This window comes from Lemur catta, chromosome 16 (genome assembly GCF_020740605.2).
Source record: "Lemur catta isolate mLemCat1 chromosome 16, mLemCat1.pri, whole genome shotgun sequence".
NCBI classification, from domain to species: domain Eukaryota; kingdom Metazoa; phylum Chordata; class Mammalia; order Primates; family Lemuridae; genus Lemur; species Lemur catta.
Window position 1 is genome coordinate 56,254,446 of NC_059143.1, and position 20,142 is coordinate 56,274,587.

The following is a 20,142-nucleotide window of genomic DNA, read 5'->3' on the forward strand; positions in this document are numbered from 1 at the left end:
AGCCTCCTGCCTTGGCCTCCCAAAATGTTGGGATCATAGGCATGAGCCAACATGCCCAGCCCAATGTAAGCATTATTTTGAGCTGATAATTTTGAAACACTGCACACCCAGGAGAAGCGCTGAAACCAGGCCAGAAGTTACCTTTTTGTCACGGAAATTTACATCTGTGAAGGAGACCTACTTCCATTTGTAAAGGTGTCTCCCTCTCATACCAAGAAGAGAAGAATGACTATATCATGAGGGATTCTAAGCAATGCGGAAATCAGGCACCACTTAAGTCTGAACAACAATGCTTGCTCTTCCTTACCTTGATTTTCCTGGTTACCTCCTCAGTACTGACCCCCATGATACCCATTGTTTCTTTGTTTCACTTGAAGATAGTATGCAAGCCTGAACTCAGAGCCACCTCTTGGTGATTTAGTCATTTTTCCTGGCTGTTTCCTCCCACGCATACATAAAGAAAGCATTACTAAATTATACTAGTGAAAGCATGGTAATGTAAATTAAAATAAAACCCTAAGCCCCATGCCAACTGAATGGACCCCTCTTAGCCAGGCAAACCTCAGAGAAACCTTACAACTGAGTTCCAGGACTTTAGATACAATTGACCAGCATTTATGTTAGGAAAAAAATAAACATAGATCATAAGACTAACAAAACAGAATCCTTGTGACCATAAGATACTGAATTATTAACAGGACCCAACCCCAACTCTAACACTAACCCTAACTGTAAAAACCCTAAGCCCTAACCACAGCTTTTGCCACTAAGATCAGGGACAAAGCAGAGATGCTCACTTTCACCTCTGCATACAACATTATACTGAAAAACAAATCTGGAGGTATGACATTACGTGACATCAAATTATATTACAAGGCTACAGGAACCCAAACACCATGGTACTGGTGTAAAAAACTGAGACTAATCCAAGAGAACAAAATAAAGAACCCAGACATTAAACCATCTACCTAGCACCAACTAACTGATTTTTGACAAAGCAGAAAACATGCACTGAGGAAAGGAAGCCCTATTCAATAAACAGCGCTGGGAAAATTGGATATCCATATGCAGAAAAAGGAAACAGGGTACCTCTCTCACTATATACAAAAATCAATTCAAGGTGCATTGAAGAGTTAAATGAAAAGTATGAAACCATAAAAATTCTAGGGAAAAAGTAGGCAAACCTTTTTAGACATCAGCCAAGTCAAAGAATTTATGACTAAGACCCCAAAGCCAAATATAGCAACAACAAAAATAAATCAACAGGACTTAACTAAATTAGGAAACTTGTGCACAGCAAAGGATATAATCAAAGCAGTGAATACACAGCCTACGGAATGGGCCAAAATATTTGCAACTATGCATCTGACAAAAGACTGATATCCAGAATATGCAAAGACCCAAACAAATCAGCAAGAAAAAAGTAAACATCCTCATCAAAAAGTGGGCAAAAGACCAGAAGTTTTTGAAAAGAAGATAGACAAACTGCCAAAAAACATGAAAAACTGCTAAACATTGTTAAGCATGGAGAAATGCAAATTAAAACTACCATAAGGAAGCGCCTTGCCCCAATCAGAATGGCCATTATTAAAAAGACAAAAAACATGGCCAGGCGTGGTGGCTCACGCCTGTAATCCTAGCACTCCGGAAGGCCGAGGCGGGTGGATCGCTCAAGGTCAGGAGTTCGAGACCAGCCTGAGCAAGAGCGAGACCCCGTCTCTACTAAAAATAGAAGGAAATTATCTGGACAACTAAAAATATATAGAGAAAAAATTAGCCGGGCATAGTGGCACATGCCTGTAGTCCCAGCTACTCGGGAGGCTGACACAGTAAGATTGCATAAGCCCAGGAGTTTGAGGTTGCTGTGAGCTAGGCTGACGCCACGGCAATCACGCTAGCCTGGGCAACAAAGAGAGACTCTGTCTCAAAAAAAAAAAAAAACACAAAAAACAACAGATGCTGCCACAGATGCATAGAGAAAGGAACGCTGATGCACTGGTCAGTCTACAAAATAGTAGAACCTCTATGGAAAACATTATGGAGACTCCTCAAAGAAAGAAATGTAGACCTACCATTCAATCCAGGAATCCCACTCCTGGGTATCTAGCCAAAGGAAATGAAGTCATGTTATCCAAAAGACACCAGCACCCAAATGTTGAGCACAGCACACTTCACAATTGCAAAGATGTGGAATCAACTTAAGTGCCATTAAATTCATAAGGGGACAAAAATGTGTGTGGGTGTGTGTACACACACACACACACACACAAATACATGTATAAATATCACAGTGTGCTACTCAGCCATGAAAAGGAATGAAATACCAGCCTGAGCAAGAGTGAGACCCCGTCTCTAAAAAAATAAAAATATTAGCTGGGGAATGTGGCACGTACCTGTAGTCCCAGCTACTCAGGAGGCTAAGACAGGAGGATCAGTTGAGCCCAGAGGATCACTTGAGGTTCGAGTGAGCTATGATCATGCCACTGCACTCTATCACGGCCACTAGAGGGAGACCCTGTCTCAAAAAACAAAAGAGAATGAAATAATGTCATTTGCAGCAATGTGAGGGGAACTGGAGACCATTACCCTAAATGAACTATCTCGGGAATGGAAAACAAAACACCCTATGTTCTCACAAATAAGTGGGAGCTACTATGTGGATACACAGAGGCACATGGCAATATAAAGGACATGAAAACCTAGAAGGGGGAGGAATGGACAGTGGGTGTAGAATAAAAACTTGCCCACATGAACACTATATTCTGATGACGGACACACCACCACCTCTGACTTCAGCACTACACACATAGCCATGTAACAAAAATACTTGTACCACCTTAATTAGTATTTTGAAAGAAAAAAATAAGATTGCACTGACAGTTCTATACAGAACAATTAGAGAAGAATGGGAAATAAAAATGCATCCATACATGAATGGAAAGTAAATCTATTCACAGATTCCAAATCACATCACCTTAAATATAGAAAATCCCAAAGAATTCAAAAAATTTATTTGAACCAGCAAACAAAAACGGATAGGTAACAGAACAACCTTTCAATACACAGAAATCCATTTTATTTCTGTACTCTGGTGATCAAGAACATGGAAATGAAATTAAGACAAAAATTCCATTTGAATTATATCAACAAAAATAACACACTCGAGAAAAAAATTAACAAATGTGCAAGACCTGTATGTGGAAAACTACAAAACATTATTGAAAAAAGCTAAAGAAAATCTAAACAAATGTCAAGACACTCCACGTTCATCGACTGGAGACTTAATATGTTTCAAGATGGCCATACGGCACAGGTGATCTCAAACCCAATGCAATCCCTACAAAAATCCAAAAAGGCCTCTCGGCAAAAATGGACAAACTGATCCTAACATTAAAATGGAATTTTAAGGGCATACAAATAACCAAAACCTTCTTGAAAAAGAAAGACAAACATGGAGGTTCACACTTCCCGATATTGAATGTTAAATTTTACTGCAAAGCAACAACAATCAAAATAGGATGATACTGGCATGAAGGTACGCACATAGATCAATGAAATTGAACTGAGGGTCCAGATATAAATTCATACCTCTATGGTCAATTGATTGTGTACAAGCCCTGAGGTCCCTAAATTCCACAAGCAATGTCAGACAACTATCCACACGCACAGGAATGAAACTGTACCCTGACAGCATACCAAACAGAAAAATTGACCTCAAAATGGTCCACAGGCCTAAATGTAAAAGGTGAAAACATAAACCCTAGAGGAAAACATGGAGATAAACTTTCATAACGTTGGGCATAAGAATGGTTTCTTTGATCTGACACCACAAGCACAGCCATTAAAGAAAAATTTCCTCAAAATTAAAAACCTTGGGAAATCCAAAGACACCACCCAGAAAGATGACAACCGACAGAGGCACGTTATATATCTGATGAGGGTCTCCTATCCAGTATATATAAGTAGCTTTTAAGACTGAACAGGAAAAAGTCAAACAACCAAATAACAACATGGATAAAGAGCCTAAAATTCACACTACACACACACACACAAAATAACAAACAATTGGCCAAAAAGCACATAAGAAGATATTACACGTTATTAGTTATTATGGTAATTCAAATTCCAACGACAATGACATAACCACTCACACATGCTTGAAAGGCTATTGTTAAAAAAAATTAAAGATATCTGTCAGCAAGGATACAGAAAACCTGGATACCCTTAAACACTGCCTGTAGAAATATAAAATGGTACAGCCTGTGTGTAAACTAGTTGAATCTTCCCTCAAAAATTTACGTGCAGAATTACCATAGCTCAACAATTCCATTCCAAGGTACATACTCCAAAGGTTAGAAAACAAGTGTTCAAACAAGAACTTGTACATGAATATTTATAACAGCCCTGTTCACAATAGCTGAAAGGTCCAAACAACCCAAACGTCCATCAACAGATGAATGGATAAGCAAAATTAGGTATATCATAACCGGATATATTATTCAGCCATAAAAAGGAAAGAGAAAACTGAAAGGGAGCAGCTGTTATGGGCACAATATGGCAGTACCTGAAAAATTAAGCATGGAATTCACTTACAACACAGTGATTCCACTTCTGGGTATATACTGAAAAGAACTGAAAACAGGGACTTGAACACCCATGTTCATGGCAGCATTATTCACTGTGCCAAAAGGTGGAAGCAACACAAGTGTCCACTGACAGATGAGCAGAAAAATAAAATGTGGTCCACCCACACAATGAAATATAATTCAGCCTTAAAAATGAGGAAATTCTGACAAATGCAACAACATTGTGCTAAGTGAACCAACCCAGGCACACAACGACAAATAGAGTATGCTCTACTTATGAGGTAGCTGGAGTAGTTTTCAGGGGCTGGGGGAAGAGAAAATATGAAGTAAGTGTTTAACAAGTACAGGGTTCCACTTGGGGATGATGAAAGAAATTCTGGAGATGAATGGCAGTCACAGTTACAAAAAAACATGGACGTGGTTCGTGCCACTGAAGTGTGCACTTAAGAATGGTGAATGCTGGCCCGGCGAGGTGGCTGAGGCCTGTAATCCTAGCCCTCTGGGAGGCCGAGGTGGGTGGATCGCTTCAGGTCAGGAGTTCGAGACCAGCCTGAGTGAGACCCCGTCTCTACTAAATATAGGAAGAAATTATCTGGCTAACTAAAAAAATTACATATAGCAAAAAATTAGCCGGGCATGGAGGCGCATGTCTGTAGTCCCAGCTACTGGGGAGGCTGAGGCAGTAGGATCCGCTTAAGCCCAGGAGTTTGAGGTTGCTGTGAGCTACGCTGATGCCATGGCACTCACTCTAGTCCAGGCAACAAAGTGAGATCCTGTCTCAAAACAAAAAAAAAAAAAAAGAATGGTGAATGCTGTAGTTACTCATACAGAAAAAAGGAATGAAGTAATGATGTATATCACAACATGGATGAACCTTGAAAACATCCTAAGTGAAAGAAATCAGACACAAAAGCCCACATATTATGATTCCACTTGTATGAAATGTCCAGAGCAAGCAAATCCATGGTGATGAAAAATAGATTAGTGCTTGCCAGAGACTTGGGGGACAGGGAAAGGAAAGTGACTTTGTAATGGGCTTAGAGTTTCCTTCAGAGGAAGAAAAAAAACATCTGTAACTATTAATAAATAGATGGTTGCACAACACGGGCAATGTACGACCCTCCATTGAATTATATATTCACAAGTGTTAAAATGGTGAAATTTTAAAAAGTGCTTTCAAATATTTATATACATTGTCATAATATGGACTAGGATTTTATCACTTAACTATATCGATTGGTGATGGAAACATAAGTGTGCAAACCTGAGATACCTTGCAACTGGTGCGCATGCACATGTGCACACACACGGCTAGAGAATTACAGTAAGGTAATATGTGGTTCAATAAACTCTTATAAAATATCCATGATCAATTGAGTCATTTGCCTTTCATTTGGCAAGGAGATTTAATTTTTCTTTACTAATTATCCCAAATATAAATCCTGTATTTAGCTATTTCCTTGGTTTATATATAAATTAAAGGTGATTCTTACACACGATATATCAAATAATAATTTTTTTGGGGGGGGGCCGGGAGCAGTGGCTCACGCCTACAATCCTAGGCTCTGGGATGTCGAGATGGGTGGATCCTTTGAGCTCAGGGGTTCGGGACCGGCCTGAGCAAGAGCCAGACTCCATCTCTACTAAAAATAGTAAGAGACTAGCTGGACAACTGAAAATATATAGAAAAAATTAGCGGGGTATGGTAATGCATGCCTGTTGTCCCAGATACTTGGGAGGCTAAGGCAAAAGGATGGCTTGAGCCCAGGAGTTTGAGGTCTCTGTGAGCTAGGCTGACACCATGGCACCCCAGCCAGGGCAACACAGTGAGACTGTCTCAAAAGAAAGAAGAAAAGAAAGGTTTTGTGCTTTGAAAAATCGCATCATCCACTTTTTCTACTGTTAGATATTACAAACTGCTGTGACTTTAAGGGTCTAGCTGAGCAAAGCCTTAGAAAATTTGCTAACGGTGTCCAATGTGTGGACAGGTTGACGGAACCCTAATAAAACCCCTGAGATACCAAAAGCCAGTTGTTCACCTAGAAATGAAAGCAGAGTAGACTGCCGAGAGCTGGGGTAGACTGCATGGGAGAGGGTAGCAGACAGGACCGTTCAGGGTCTACAGGCCATGGCAGTCCTGTCCTGCTCAGGAAAAAGTGCTGCCCACACCCACCTTGGAGTTATCTCTGCTCTTTAGATCTGCCAAGGCTAGGAAACTGAGGGATAGTCTCAGAAACAGTTCCAGAAAAAGAAAACTGGAACTGAAGGGAAACACACACTTTTCTCCCAGTTGGGGAAGGCGGTGAAGTGGGTCTGGTGGATTGGACTGTCAGGGAGAAAGGTGTATTTCCTGATTCGGGGTTAAAGAGGATGACCTGGGAGTGTGTGGCTGCTGCAAAACACATGGTAAAACACATAGGAGTACTTACCATGAAGTAGCAGACCTCACACAGCAATGACGCTGGAGACTCTAAAGGCAAGGCATAGAGGACTTTGCGCTGTGATGGCATGTTCCCTGGAAGGATGAAATTCCTGTGAGGAAACTACATTTATGAACAACGACCTGAACACCCTGCCAGTAAAACAGAGATGACAACGAACTCCCTCACAGAGGCTGAGCCAGACCCACATCCAGCGCAGAGTCTGATACCCCATTAGGGTGGAGAGGCCACCGCGTGGACGTCACAACCGTGGCCACCACGTCCTGGGCGTGGGGGACCACAGTGTGGTGGAAACTGTGCGTTTCCCATTTACAAATGTCCACACGGAGCCCCTCCCGCGTCTCTGAGGATGGGCCGCCCCTCAGCAGGCGGCTGCAGACAGGAAGGCAGTGCCCGTGGGGCTCGGACAGGAAGGTTGAACTCACCCTGGGGGCCTCACGTCTGAGAGAGGACCAAGAGGTCGCACTCCCTTCGGGTCTGAGGCCAGGCAGGCAGGCGCCAGGGAGGCGGCGCCTGCGGGGGTAAAGCTAACATGGCGGCACTGCGTCCTCTCACCCCACGTGCAATGCTGCGTACAAAGCCTCGTGCAAAGCCGCAGGGCATGACGGGTGCTCCGCCCCCTGCCATCCCGCCCCACCTGTGAGCAGAGGTATGCGCCAGCTGAGACTCTGCCCTGTGTCGGGAGCCCCCCACTCCTGTTGGGAGCTGGGTTCTGGTGCAGACAGGGGCGGGGATGGAGAGAACTCCCAGCAGGCCCCCGGGGCCTTTTCCCCTTTGTTCCCTGCACTGCAGTGTGTGTGTGTAGGGCCCTGTCTCCCTCCCTGGAAACTACACCCCCTCCTCATTGTCATGTAGGGGCTGAGCCTAGAGACCGGCTGCCCCCCGGGTGGATGGGACTTGGGGATATCTACATGGGACATGCACACGGGGGGTCTGACGGTGGGGTACCACCAAGGCACTCGCCCTATCCTGGGAGGATCAATGTGCCCCCCGCCTGCCCACTCCATGGTCAGCCTGTCACCCTTGACAGTTTTTAGAGGCCAGAGACCTCTCCTGGGGGGCTATGGTCCCAACCCGCAGGGAGCCACTCGTGTTGTGGGTGGGGGTGGAGCTGCCTGGTGCTAAGTCTCTGGGGGCTTTTGGGGACACCTATGGCAGCATAAGCCCACCTCCAGCCCCCAGCCCAGAAGGACCCTCAGCCCCCAAGAGCCTCTGCTCCTTCAGGGGCTCATCCCAATAGGCCTGGGTGACCTGAGGAGCTGGGCGCAGCATACGCTATTGGGCTGATGGGCACGTGTGCACCCCGGATGCAGGCATGGGGCCAGCGGGGCCATCATGGGTGTGTGCAGATGTCCATTTGGGGCAGTGATGACTAGCGAGGGGATGCACAGGGCAAAGGGCGGGGTGGATGGGCTGCAGTCAGGGAGGGCTTCCCGGAGGCGGTGTCCAAAGTGCCCTGTGAAGGCTGTGCTGAGGAACGGCCTTACTAAACCCCAGGGGCAAAGGCACATGGGAAAGCCAAAAATGTGGTCCTCTGGCCAGAACAATGAGAAATGAGGCTACGGGCACCTCCCTGGGATCAGGCAGGGCCGATGTGAGGAGAAAGTAGCAGAGGCCGTGGAGGAACCCCTGGGCAGGGCCTGGGGGTTCCAGGTGCCCCTGGAGGAACAGCTTCCCTTTGCCCTGGGCCAGGGCTGTCCTACTAGCCCAGGGCCACAGGGAAGCTGCAGCCCCCAGTCCTGGGCTAGTGGGGCCTCCCAGCTTGGCTCAGCACTAGAAGGGCCTATTTGCCAGTCTGTCTCCCCCCAGGGCTCTGATGGAAGCACTGGGTCCCAACTCGCTCCATGCCACCTGGCCTGGGACTCAGTGGCTGGGGGCCAGTCAGTGGGTGACAGGACAGAGCCCGTCCTGGGACGGCACTGACTGTCAGATGTTCTGGGGGCTGGACTTGCTTGGTGGTAGGGGCACTGTCTGGCCACCTGTCCTGGCTGGAAATCATGCTGTGGGACCACAGGAATGTGCTTCTGTATCCACCTTGGTCAGGCCTACTGCCTGGGACCTCCCCCAGTGAGCCCTGTCTGCAGCCACAGAGCCTGAAGGACCAGTGTGACCCCTAGCTTCAGGCCAATGCACCCCAGGCTCTGGGCCCACGGGCTTTTCTGGTGGCCTCAGCACTCCCTTTCTAGCCCTTTCCTGCAGCCTCCAAGAGGGACTGCCTGGAGCGGTTGGGGCCCAGGACGCTGGAGCCCATCACATGGGATGATGACGCCATCTGCCCCACTGAGTACTCACGCATCGTGCCCCTGGAGAATGGCGAGGTGGGTCCGAGGACAGCGTGGTGGTGGGTTCTGCCGGTCTGCTTCTGGTGGCCACACCTGGCCTCACCGTCCACACCTTCTGCAGATCCTGGTGTCCCTGGTGAATGGGTGCCCAGGGACCATGAACTACTCCTACTCACCACTGCTGCGCAACTTCACCAAAGCCATCAACACACCGCTGGGTCACCTCATGGGCAAGGCGCTACGGGACCCCACAGTCATGCACCGGGTGAGCCCACCCTGTCTAGCATGTGGGGCAGCCCCTTGCAGAGGGGGGAGGAGCCGGCTCTGGGGGGCAGCCTGGGCCTGAGGCCCTGGGACGCGGGTGGGTGAGCCTGGGCCCTGGCGCTCAGGGGCCTGCAGTGCAGTATTATTACAGCACCAAGGACATCAGCACCGGCGGCCTCTGCGTCTGCCATGGCCACGCGGATGTCTGCGATGTCAAGGACCCTTCGGACCCTCCCAGGAAAGGCCGTTTCAGGTGAGGCCCTTTCAGCTGAGGCCCTTTCAGCTGAGGCCACTCTCAGGTGAGGCTGCTTTCAGCTAGGGGCCCCCCCCCCCACCTCAGGTGAAGACCTTTTCAGGTAAAGCCCTGTTAGCTAGGTCCCTCCAGCTGAGGCCCTGTCAGGTGAGGCCCCTTACAATCCTTTTCAGGTAAGGCCCCTTCAACTTTGGCCGCTTTCAGGTGAGTCGCCTCTCCGATGAGGCTCCCTTAGGTGAGGCCTCTCAGTGAGGCCTGCTCAGGTGAGGTCCTCTCAGTAGCTACTTCAACCAACGCACTCACAGCTGAGGCCCCTTTAAGCTGAGGCCCTTCCCAGGTGAGGCCCCTCTCATTTGGGGACCCTGTCAGGTGATGTCCTTTTCAGCTGAGGGACGCTCTCAGCCGAGACCCTTTTCAGCTGAAGCCCTTTCAGCTGAGGGGCCTCTCAGGTGAGGGGCCTCTGAGAAGAGAAGAGGCCCCTTACAGGTGAGGCCCTTTCAGCTGAGGACTCCCCCCCAGGTGAGGCTCCTCTCAGGTGAGACCCACTCACCTGAGAGCACTTTCAGTGCAGGTCCCTGTATGGTGAATCCCCTTTAGGTGAGGTCCTTTCAGCTGAGGGCCCTTTAAGCACAGGCCCCTCCCAGGGGCCTCCCCGTTTTTCTGAAAGTCACAGGACAGTGAGCCCATCTGAGTTTGAATTTCCAGATCCTGGCTCCAAAGATGCTAAACTCGGATTTAAACTGGTTCCCCAACAAGGCCAGGAGGGAGTGCTCTCCACCGTCCCCTCGCCCCATGAGCACCGAGGGCTGCAGGGGAAGTGCGGGCTGACAGGGGGCGGAATGACCGTCATGCCCCGCGGCTTTGCATGCAGGGTTGCACGTGGCGTAAGAGGACGCAATGCCGCCATGTTAGCCTCGCCCAGCAGGGGCCAGTTCCCTGCTGCCTGCCGGCCTTGCCTCAGACTTGAGCGAGTGCGACCTCCTTGTCCTCACTCAGACGTGAGGCCCCCAGGGTGAGTTCAACCTTCCTGTCCGAGCCCCACAGGCACTGCCTTCCTGTCTGCGGCTGCCTGCTGAGGGGCGGCCGGTCCTCAGAGAACCGGGAGGGGCTCCGTGTGGACATTTGGAAACGGGGAACGCACAGTTTCCGCGGCACTGAGGTCCCCCATGCCCAGGACGAGGTGGCCACGGGTGTGAAGTCCACGCGGTGGTCTCTCCACCCTAATGGGGTACCACACTCTGAGCTGGACGTGGGTCTGGCTCAGCCTCTGTGAGGGAGTTCGTTGTCATCTGTTTTACTGGCAGGGTGTTCAGGTGGTTGTTCATAAATGTAGTTTCCTTATACTAATTTCATCCTTCCAGGGAACATGCGATCACAGCACAAAGTCTTCTGTGTCCTGCCTTCAGAGTCTCCAGGGTCATTGCTGTGTGAGGTCTGCTACTTCATGGTAAGTACTCCCGTGTGTTTTACCATGTGTTTCACAGCAGCCACACACTCCCAGGTCATCCCCTTTAACGCCGAATCAGGAAATACACCTTTCTCCCTGACAGTCTGATCCACCAGGCCAGCTTCACTGCCATCCCCAACTGGGAGAAAAATGTGTCTTTCCCTTCGGTTCCAGTTTTCTTTTTCTGGAACTGTTTCTGAGACTATCCCTCAGTTTCTCAGCCTTGGCAGATCTAAAGAGCAGAGATGACTCCAAGATGGGTGTGGGCAGGGCTTCCTCCTGAGCAGCACAGGACTGGCCATGGCCTGCCGACCCTGGGCGGTCCTGCCTGCTACCCTCTCCCATGCAGCCTACCCCAGCTGTTGGCAGTCTACTCTGCTTTCATTTTTAGGTGCACAGAAGGCTTTTGGTGTCTCGGATCTTTTATTCATTTTCCGTCAACCTGTCCACACATTGGACACCCTTAGCAAATTTTCTAAGGCTTTGCCCAGCTAGACCTTTAAAGTCACAGCAGTTTGTAATATCTAACAGTAGAAAAAGTGGATGATGTGATTTTTCAAAAGACAAAAAGATTTCTCTTTTTCTTTCTTTCTTTTGAAACAGAGTCTCACTGTGATGCCCGGGCTGGAGTCCCATGGTGTCAGCCTAGCTCACAGAAACCTCATAATCCTGGGCTCAAGCCATCCTTCTGCCTCAGCCTGCCAAGTATCTGGGGCTACAGGCATGCGCTACCATAGCCGGCTAATTTTTTCTATATATTTTTAGTTGTCCAGCTAGTCTCTTACTATTTTTAGTAGAGATGGGGTCTCGCTCTTGCTCGGGCCAATCCCGAACTCCTGAGCTCAAACGATCTGCCCACCGTGGCCTCCCAGAGAGTAGGATTATATGCATGAGCCACTGCTCCCAGACCCCCCCTAAAAATTATTATTTGATATATTGTGTGTAAGAATCACATTCGATTTGTATATAAACCATGGAAATAGTACCTAAACACAGAGTTTATATTTGCGATAATTAGAAAAGAAAAATTAAATCTCACTGCCAAATGAAAAGCAAATGACTCAGTTCATCATAGAAATTTCATAAGAGTTTACTGAACCACACATTACCTTACTGTAATTCTCTAGCCCTGTGTGTGCGCATGTGTGTGCACAGCAGTTGCAAGGTGTCTCAGCTTTGCACATTTATGTTTACATCACCCTCGATATAGTTAAGTGATAAAGTTCTAGTCCATATTATGACAATGTGTATAAATATTTGAAAGCACCTTTTAAAATTTCACCATTTTTACCACTTGTGAATATATAATTCAATGGAGGGTCGTACATTGCCCATGTTGTGCAACCGTCTATTTATTAATAGTTACAGATGTTTTTTTTCTTCCTCTGAAGGAAACTCAAAGCCTGTTATGAAGTCACTTTCCTTTCCTTATCCCCCAAGTCCCTGGCAAGCACTAATCTATTATTCATCTCCGTGGATTTGCCTGCTCTGGACATTTTATACAAATGGACTCAGGGCAAACATCACTTAGGACGTTTTTGAGGTTCATCCATGTTGTAATATACATCAGTACTTCATTCCTTTTTTCTGTATGATTAAATACATACAGCATTCACCATTCTTAAGTGCACACTTCAGTGGCATGAACCACATGAACATTGTTGCGTAACCATCACCTCCATCCATCTCCAGAATTTTTTTCATCTTCCCCAAGTGGAACCCTGTACTTGTTAAACACCCACTTCATATTTTCTCTAGTCCTAGCCCCTGGAAACTACTCCAGCTACCTCATAAGTAGACCATACTCTATTTGTTGTTGTATGCCTGGGTTGTTTCACTTAGCACGATGTTGTTATGTATGTCAGAGTTTCCTCATTTTTAAGGCTGAATTATATTTCATCGTGTGGATGGACCACATTTTCTTTTTCTTTTTCTTTTTTTTTGACACAGAGTCTCACTTTGTTGCCCAGGCTAGAGTGCCGTAGTGTCAGCCTAGCTCACAGCAACCTCAAACTCCTGGACTTAAGTGATCCCACTGACTCAGCCTCCCAAGTAGCTGGGACTACAAGCATGTGCCACCATGCCCAGCTAATTTTTTCTATATATATATATTTTTTTAGTTGTCCAGATAATTTTTATTTCTATTTTTAGTAGAGACAGGCTCTCACTCAGGCTGGTCTCAAACTCCTGACCTCGAATGATCCACCCACCTTGGCCTCCCAGAGGGCTAGTATTACAGGCATGAGCCACCGCGCCCGGCCACATTTTTTCTACTCATCTGTCAGTGGACACTTGTGTTGCTTCCACCTTTTGGCACAGTGAATGATGCTGCCATGAACGTGGGTGTTCAAGTCCCTGTTTTCAGTTCTTTTCAGTATATACCCAGAAGTGGAATCACTGTGTTGTAAGTGAATTCCATGCTTAATTTTTGAGGTACTGCTATATTGTGCCCATAACAGCTGCTCCGTTTCAGTTTTCTCTTTTCTTTTTATGGCTGAATAATATATCAGGTTATGATATGCCTAATTTTGCTTATCCACCCATCTGTTGATGGACGTTTGGGTTGTTTGCACCTTTCAGCTATTGTGAACAGGGCTGTTATAAATATTCATGTATAACTTCTTGTTTGAACACTTGTTTTCTAATCTTTGGAGTATGTACCTTGGAATGGAATTGTTGAGCTATGGTAATTCTGCGTGTAAATTTTTGAGGGAAGATTCAACTAGTTTACACACAGCCTGTACCATTTTATATTTCTACAGGCAGTGTTTAAGGGTATCCAGGTTTTCTGTATCCTTGCCAACAGATATCTTCAATTGTTTTCAACAATAACCTTTCTAGTGTGTGTGAGTGGGTATGTCATTGTGGTTGGAATTTGAATTTCAGACGACCTGTGTCCTGCGCGTGGACTCTGAACAGGGCCCGTTGCTTCTGTCAGGATGACCTGTGACCCTGGCCTGGAATCTGAGCAGTCACAGTTGGTGCAGTCTGTGAGGACAACCTGTGACCTGTGACCTTGGTGCAGAGTCTGCACAGTCACAGTCTCTGCTGTCTGTCAGGGAGTGACCAGGAGGCAGGGGGCCCCACTCTCAACCATGGGGTGCACACCCTTGCACATCCCAGGCTGCTCCCTTGCCCAGGGCACCTGCAGTGACACAGGATTGTGTGAGGTGGGGATGGGCCTGGGGCTGCGTGCAGGTTGCTCTTCTGAATTCAAGTGAAGTTTGGGGAAGACACTTTTATACAAAACATGAGAGGAGCCATTTTACCTACAGGTTTTGAAGTTTTAAATGCAACTCACCTCCCTCAGTACAGAACATAGGGTAGATGTAGCCACATTACAGATGCGCGAGCTCAGGGGAGCTCAGAGGAGTGAGACTTCAGGGTGGGAGACAGGAGCCTGGATGTGTCCAGAAATGACTGAGGTACCCTATGTGGGCAGAGAGAGCCAACCCTGGTTTCCTACCACCTTCCTCTTGCCTCCCACAGCTCCCACTGGAACAGCCTCCTGGCCCACAGCAGCAAGGGCTCTGGCCATCACACACATGCTCGACACCTAATAATGAGGAAGAGATGGGGAATGGCGGCTCTTCCCTTCCAGGTCAGCGCAGGAATTCCAGTGGCCCTCTGCTCATCACTGAGTCCTGTCTCCACCCTGGGATGTCCAGGAGCCAGGAAGAAAAAGCCTTCTTAGATGCCCTGCCCAGCGAGATCCTGATCGCTTACAGAAAAGGAAGAAAGACATGCATTGAGGTAACCTAGTGGCAATCACAGTGGACCACAAATTGGGACTCCTGGGAGAGTCCCCAGAAGATCTGTGGTCTGTAGCCCAGGCACCCCAGGTATTTAGGCAACCTGGGACATCCCACACATGAACCCTGGTCCATGGGCCACTTCTGCCAAGGTGATTTAGGAAACCTGATACATCACACAGATAAGCCCTGGTCTGTACACCAGTCCCCCCCAGGGATTTAGGGAACCTCAGACAGCCTAGAGATGAGCCCTGGTCTGTACACAGGTACCCTCAGGGATTTAGGGAACCTGGAACAGCCCACAGATCAGCTCTGGTTTGTAGACCAGTCCCACCAGGGATTTAGGGAACCTGGGACAGCCCACAGATGAGCCCTAGTTTTTAGATCACTCCACCCACCTTGTAGGGACCTGGGACATCCCATAGATGAGTCCTGGTCTTTATGTCAGTCCACCCTGGGATATAGGGAACCTGGGAGAACTCTGTTCTGTAGGCTAGTCCCCCCAGGGATTTAGGGAAGCTGGGACATCCCACAGATCATCCATGGTCTCTAGGCCAATCTTCCAAGGGATTTAGGGAGCCTGGGACATACCAGAGATGAGCTCTGGTCTGTAGGCTAGTCCCACCAGGGATTTAGGGAACCTGGTACAGCCCAGAGATGAACCCGGTCTGTAGGACAATCCCCACCCCTGGAATTTAGGGAATGTTGGACAGCCCACAGATGAGCCCTAGTCTGTAGTCCAGTCCCCTTAAGGGATTTATGGAACCTGTGACAGTCCACAGATGAGCCCTGGTCTGTAGACCAGGCCCTAAAGCAATTTAGGGAATATGGGACATCCCACAGATGATCCCTGGTTTGTAGGGCAGTCCTCCCAAGAATTTGGGGAACTTGGGATTTCCCACAGTTCAGCCCTGGTCTGTAGACATTCCCTCAGTGATTTTGGCAACCTGGGACACACCACAGATGAGCCCTGGTCTCTTGACCAGTCTCCTCAGGGACACAGGGAACCTGTGACAAGCAACAGATGAGCCCTGGTTTACAAACAGTCCCTCCATGGATTTAGGGAACCTGGGACATCCCACAGATTAGCCCTGGTTTCTAGATCAGGTCTCCCAGGTATTTGGGAAATCTGGGACATCCCACAGATGAGCTCTGGTCTGCAAGCGGGTCCCTACAGTGATTTAGGGAACCTGGGAAATCCCACAGAGGAGTCTCGGTCTATAGACAGTCACACCAGGGATTTAGGGAACCTGGGACAGCCCACAGATGAGCTCTGGTGTGGAGGGCAGTAATCCCCCAAAGATTTAGGTAACCTGGGACAGCCCAAAGATGAGCCCTGTCTCTATGTCGGTCCCCCTTGGGATGTAGAGAACCTCGGGCATCCCACAGATAGGCCCTGGTGTGTAGGCCAGTCCCTCCCTGGGATTTAGGGAACCTGGGAAAGCCCACAGATGAGCTCTGGTCTGTAGACAGTCCCACAGTGATTTCAGCAACCTGGGACACCCCACAAATGAGCCCTGGTCTGTAGACCAGTCACCCCAGGATCTTAGGGAACCTGTTACAGGCCACAGAGGAGCCCTGGTCTGAAGACAGTCCCCCCAGGGATGTAGGGAACATGTGACATCCCACAGATGATCCCTTCTTTGTCAACCAGTGCCCCCAGATATTTAGGTAACCTTGGGCATCCCATAGATGAGCCCTGTTCTGTAGGCCAGTACCCCTAGCGATTTAGGGAACCTGGGACAGCCCACAGATGACCTCTGATATGTAGGTCTGTCACCCCCCAAAAAATTTGGGGAACCTGGGAGAACCCACACATGAGCCCTGGTCTTTTATCCAGTCCCCCTGGGGATATGGGGAATCTGGGATATCCCACAGATGAGCTGTGGTCTGTAGGCCAGTGCCCCCAGGATTTGGGGAACCTGGGACATCACACAGATGAGCCCTGGTCTGTAGGCCAGTCCTGCAAGGGATTTAGGGAGTCTGGGACATATCACAAATGAGCTCTGGGCTGTAGGCCAGTCCCCCTCTTGGATTTAGGGAACCTGGTAGAGCCCACAGACGAGCCCCTGTGTGTAGACAAGTTCCCCCCAGAGATTTAGGGTCATGGGACATCCCGCATATGAGCCGTGGTCTGTAGGCCAGACCCCCTGGGATTTAGGGAACCTGGGACATCCAAGAATTAACCCCTGGTCTATAGGCCAGTACACGAGGGATCCAGAGAACCTGGGACAGCCAACAGATGAGCCCTGGTCTGTAGGCCAGTCTCCCCCAGGGATTCAGGGAACCTGGTACAGTCCAAAGAGGAGCTGTGCTCTGTATCCCAGTTCCACCAGGGATTTAGGAACCTGGGACAGTTCTGTTCTGTAGTCTATTCCCACCAGAGATTTAGGGAACCTGGGACATAACTGAGATGAGCCCTGGTTAGTAGCCCAGTCTGTCCCAGGGATTTATGGCACTGGGACAGCCCACAGATGAGCCCTGGTCTGTAAATCAGTCCTCAAGGGATTTGGGCAACCTGGGACATCCACAGTTGAGCCTCAGTCTGTATGCCAGTCCCCCATTGTGGTTTAGGGAACCTGGAACATCCCACCGATGAGCCCTGGTTTATAGGCCAGTGTCCCCCTGGGATTTAGGGAACCCAGGACAGCCAACAGATGAACCTGTTCTGTAGGCCAGCTTTTTCCAAGGATTTAAGGAACTGGCACAGCCCACAGATGAGCCCTGGTCTGTAGGCCTGTCCTCCCAGTTATATAGGGAACCTGGGACATGCGACAGATGAGCCCTGGTCTATAGACAGTCCCCCCAGGGATTTAAGGAACCTGGGACAGCCCAGAGATTAGCTCTGGCGTGTAGGTCACTCCACTGCCAAGGATTTATGGAAACTGGGACAGCCCACAGATTAGCTCTGGTCTGTAGACCAGTCCCTCAAGGGATTTAGGAAACATGGGACATCCCACAGATGATGTCTGGTTTGTAGACCAGTCCCCCAAGGGATTTAGGGAACTTGGGAGAGCCCTGAGATGAGCCCTCATCTGTAGACAGTCCCCAAGCAATTTTGGCAACCTGGGACACCCCATAGATGAGCCCTGCTCTGTAGAACAGTCACCCCAGGGACTTATGGAACCTGGGATAGCTCATAGATGAGCCCTGGTCTGTACACCAGTTCCTCCAGGTATTTTTTGAACTTTGGACATCCCACAGATTTTCCCTGGTGTGTAGACCAGTCCCTCCAGTGAATTTAGGGAACATGGGACATCCCATAAATGAGCCCTGGTCCATAGACAGTCCTTTCAGGGATTTGGGGAACCTGGGACAGCCCTCAGATGAGCTCTGGTGTGTAGGTCAGACCCCCCACCAAGTATTTAGAGAATCTGGGACAGCCCATAGATGAGCCTTGGTCTGTAGGCCAGTTCTCTTTGGGATGTAGGGAACCTGGCACAGCCCACAGATGAGCCGTGGTCTGTAAGCCAGTCCCCCCAGTGATATAGGGAACCTGGGACATCCCAAAAATCAGCCCTGGTCTCCAGACACTCCTCCTAGGGATTTAAGGAACTTGGGACAGCCCACAGATTAGCTCTCATGTGTAGGTCAGTCCACCGCCAAGCATTTACGAAAATTGAGACAGCCCACAGATGAGTCCTGGTCTGTAGACCAGTCCATCAAGAAATTTAGGGAACATGGGACATCCCACAGATGATGCCTGGTTTGTAGACCAGTCCCTCCAGGGATTTAGGGAACTTGGGGGAGTCCTGAGATCAGCCCTGGTCTGTAGGCCAGTACCCTCAGTGATCTAGGGAACCTCTAGCACAGACCACAGATGAGCTCTGCTTTGTAGGCCACTCCCCAACAGGAATTTAGGGAACCTGGGACAGCCTATAGATTAGCCCTTGTGTGTAGATCGGTCCCCCCAGGGATTTAAGGACCTGTGATATCCCACAGATGAGCCCTGGTCTGTAGGCCTGTCCCCCCATGGATTTAGGGAACCTGGGACGTCCCACAGATGAGACCTGGTCTGTAGGCCAGTCTCCTGAGGAATTTAGGGAAAATAGGACATCCCGCAGATGAGGCCTGGTCTGTAGGCCAGTCTCCCCTGGGATTTAGGGAACCTGGGACATCCCAAATTTAAGCCCTGGTCTGTCGGCCAGTACATCAGGGATTCAAGGAACCTGGGTCATCGCAATAGAAGACCCCTGGTCTGCAGACCAGTACCCCCTGGGATTTAGGGAACCTGGGATATCCCACAGATGAGTCCTGGTCATAAGGACAGTCCCTCCAGGAATTTAGGGAACTTGGGACATCCCACAAAAGAGGCCTGGTCTGCAGGTCTGTCCCTCCAAGGATTTAGGGAATCCGGGACATCCCAACAGATGACTCCTGGTGTGTAGGCCAGACCCCAAGGGATTTAGGGAGCCTGGGAAATCCCACAGATGAGCTCTGTTCTGTAGGATAGACCGCACAGGGATTTAGGGAACCTGGGACAGCCCAGAGATGAGCCCTACTCTGTAGGCCAGTCCCCACCCCTGGGATTTAGGGAACATTGGACAGACCACAGATGAGCTCTGGTCTGTAGTCCAGTCCCCTTACGGGATTTACGGAACCTGGGACAGTCCATCTCTAGACCAGTCCCTCAAGTGATTTAGGGAACATAGGACATCCCACAGAATATCCTTGGTTTGTAGGCTCATAACTCCAGGGATTTATGCAACTTGGGAGAGCCCACAGATGAGCTCTGCTCTGTAGACAGTCCCCCAGTGATTTCACGAACCTGGAACACCACACAGATGAGCCCTGGTCTGTAGACCAGTCACTCCAGGGACTCAGGACACCTGTGACAGGCCTCAGATGAGCCCTCGTCTGTAGTCCAGTCCCCTAGAGGGATTTAGGGAACCTGGGACAGCCCACAAATGAGCTCCAGTCTGTAGACCAGTCCCCTTAGCGATTTAGGGAACCCAGGAGAGCCTACAAATTAGCCCTTGTTTCTAGACCAGTCCCCCAAGGGATTTTGGGAACCTGGGACAGCCAAGAGATGAGCCCAGGTTTGTAGATCAGTACCCCAAGGGATTTAGGGACCTGGGACATCCCACAGATGAGCCCTTCGGTATAGGCCAGTCCCG